The following is a 3,704-nucleotide window of genomic DNA, read 5'->3' as shown; positions in this document are numbered from 1 at the left end:
GGGCGGGCTGCGCCGCGGAGATTCGCTCGCGCGCCCTGCGGCCCCGCCCCCCCCCCACCGCGGTTCCCTGGTGCTCCGGTCCCCTTAGTCTGCTGGTCTCCCGTCCACGAGCCGTGGCGCCCGCAGAGACCATCCCACGGGGTCCCCCCGGCGGCTTTGGAGGATGGAACTTGGTGAGAACCCCAGCTTTTTTCCCGCCGTCGACCGCTGCCTGGAAATTGGATTCTCCATCCCCCTCAATAGATTGTTGTAAGGATGTGGCCGTTGTAAGAGTTTACTCTTTAATCGTTTGTTAACGCCGTGAGGACGGGGACTCAATCTTGTTTGTTTCCTGACTCAGAATATTGGTCGCTGTACCTTGAATATAGTAGAATAGTCGTTGACAGTAACGTTCTCATCAAGGAAATGATGAAGGCGTCTCACCTGCTCTGAAGATAAGTGAGGAAGTTGAAATGTAAAAAGTTATGACTAACAACCCAAAACCGAGGTAGAAAATCGAAATAATCAATTCTGGAGAGTGTAGGCTCCTTCCGTAGATCTTTGCCCAGTTAATACCCTGGACTACTGTCTCTTGCTGACATATTGAGTGCAGCACTTTCACAGCATCATCTTTCAGGACTTGAAATAGCTCTACTGGAATTCCATCACCTCCACTAGCTTTGTTCGTAGTGATGCTTTCTAAGGCCCACTTGACTTCACATTGCAGGATGTCTGGCTCTAGATGAGTGATCACACCATCGTGATTATCTGGGTCGTGAAGATCTTTTTTGTACAGTTCTTCTGTGTATTCTTGCTACCTCTTCTTAATATCTTCTGCTTCTGTTAGGTCCATACCATTTCTGTCCTTTATCGAGCCCATCTTTGCATGAAATGTTCCCTTGGTATCTCTAATTTTCTTGAAGAGATTTCTAGTCTTTCCCATTATGTTTTTTCCTCTATTTCTTTGCATTGATCGCATTGATTATCTCTTCTTGCTGTTCTTTGGAACTCTGCATTCAGATGCTTGTATCTTTCCTTTTCTCCTTTGCTTTTCTCCTCTCTTCTTTTCACAGCTATTTGTAAGGCCTCCCCAGACAGCCATTTTGCTTTTTTGCATTTCTTTTCCATGGGGATGGTCTAGATCCCTGTCTCCTGTACAATGTCACGAACCTCATTCCATAGTTCATCAGGCACTTTATCAGATCTAGGCCCTTAAATCTATTTCTCACTTCCACTGTATAATCATAAGGAATTTGATTTAGGTCATACCTGAATGGTCTAGCAGTTTTCCCTACTTTCTTCAATTTAAGTCTGAATTTGGTAATAAGGAGTTCATGATCTGAGCCACAGTCAGCTCCTGGTCTTGTTTTGCTGCAGAGAATATAATCAGTCTGATTTCGGTGTTGACCATCTGGTGATGTCCATGTGTAGAGTCTTCTCTTGTGTTGTTGGAAGAGGGTGTTTGCTATGACCAGGGCATTTTCTTGGCAAAACTCTATTAGTCTTTGCCCTGCTTCATTCCGCATTCCAAGGCCAAATTTGCCTGTTAACTCCAGGTGTTTCTTGACTTCCTACTTTTGCATTCCAGTCCCCTATAATGAAAAGGACATCTTTTTTGGGTGTTAGTTCTAAAAGGTCAATATGCCAGCAAATTTGGAAAACTCAGCAGTGGCCACAGGACTGGAAAGGGTCAGTTTTCATTCCAGTCCCAAAGAAAGGCAATGCCAAAGAATGCTCGAACTACTGCACAATTGCACTCATCTCACACGCTAGTAAAGGAATGCTCAAAATTCTCCAAGCCAGGCTTCAGCAATACGTGAACCGTGAACTTCCTGATGTTCAAGCTGGTTTTAGAAAAGGCAGAAGAAAGAGATCAAATTGCCAACATCCTCTGGATCATGGAAAAAGCAAGAGAGTTCCAGAAAAACATCTATTTCTGCTTTATTGACTATGCCAAAGCCTTTGACTGTGTGGATCACAATAAACTGTGGAAAATTCTTCAAGAGATGGGAATACCAGACCACCTGACCTGCCTCTTGAGAAATCTGTATGCAGGCCAGGAAGCAACAGCTAGAACTGGACATGGAACAACAGACTGGTTCCAAATAGGAAAAGGAGTACGTCAAGGCTGTATATTGTCACCCTGCTTATTTAACTTATATGCAGAGTACATCATGAGAAACACTGGACTGGAAGAAACCCAAGCTGGAATCAAGATTGCCGGGAGAAATATCAATAACCTCAGATATGCAGATGATACCACCCTTATGGCAGAAAGTGAAGAGGAACTCAAAAGCCTCTTGATGAAAGTGAAAGAGGAGAGTGAAAAAGTTGGCTTAAAGCTCAACATTCAGAAAACAAAGATCATGGCGTCTGGTCCCATCACTTCATGGGAAATAGATGGGGTAACAGTGAAAACAATGTCAGACTTTCTTTTTTTGGGCTCCAAAATCATTGCAGATGGTGACTGCAGCCATGAAATTAAAAGACGCTTACTCCTTGAAAGAAAAGTTATGACCAACCTAGATAGCATATTCAAAAGCAGAGACATTACTTTGCCAACAAAGGTCCGTCTAGTCAAGGCTATGGTTTTTGCGGTAGTCATGTATGGATGTGAGAGTTGGCCTGTGAAGAAGGCTGAGCGGTGAATTGATGCTTTTGAAATGTGGTGTTGGAGAAGACTCTTGAGAGTCCCTTGGACTGCAGGGAGATCCAACCAGTCCATTCTGAAGGAGATCAACCCTGGGATTTCTTTGGAAGGAATGATGCTAAAGCTGAAGCTCCAGTATTTTGGCCACCTCATGGGAAGAGTTGACTCATTGGAAAAGACTTTGATGCTGGGAGGGATTGGGGGCAGGAGAAGGGGACGACAGAGGATGAGATGGCTGGATGGCATCACTGACTCGATGGACATGAATCTGAGTGAACTCTGGGAGTTGGTGATGGACAGGGAGGCCTGGCGTGCTGCAATTCATGCGGTCGCAAAGAGTCGGACACGACTGAGCCACTGAACTGAACTGAACCATCTCGTGCAGTTTGCAGACATACCCCACACCCAATCTAACCATCACTAATCAAAACTCACCACCTAATAATGTTTCCTCTATACTAGGATGTCAGATATTGTTCTAGCTAAGTTATTTGGGTGAAAGAGTAATTTGAACCATGCCCTTTTCTCTTTATTTCGTTTTAGATTTAAAATTATCTTTTCATCATTGATTTCTACTTAGGTATACACCTAGGTATTCTTTCTTCTTTTGGGCAATGGTAAATAGTATTGTATTTTTAATTTTGGATTTCACATGTTCCTTGCTAGTTCCTTGACTTTTAGGTCATTTTTAACTGTGTTTCAGCTCCCAAGTTAGTTAGATTCATGCAGCCATTGCTTGTTGAGTTACCCAGATGTTTATCACTCTGCCCATTCTTTGCATCTCTACTTTCCTCTAATTCATTTTTTTCTTTTTTCTCATAAACTTTCTATATCAAAGTGGTTTTCTTTTGCCCTCACTGTAAAATGAATTCACCTCTTAAGTTTATCAGTTATCCTTTCTCTTCCACTTTTATGTTATTCCTTTATCTTCTGACCTCTGGTGGTGGTGTTTTGTTAAAGTGTGATGCGACTCTTCAAGTAGGCTCTCTCTGGTTGCTGTTAAGATCTTTTTCTAAAAAAAATAAAAGAATCTTTTTCTATGGTATTCAGTTTTGCTTCTCACCATGAAATGTCT

Source organism: Capra hircus, chromosome 14 (genome assembly GCF_001704415.2).
Source record: "Capra hircus breed San Clemente chromosome 14, ASM170441v1, whole genome shotgun sequence".
Taxonomy (NCBI): domain Eukaryota; kingdom Metazoa; phylum Chordata; class Mammalia; order Artiodactyla; family Bovidae; genus Capra; species Capra hircus.
The sequence above is the reverse complement of the archived record's forward strand: the minus strand, read 5'-3'. Positions refer to the sequence as shown.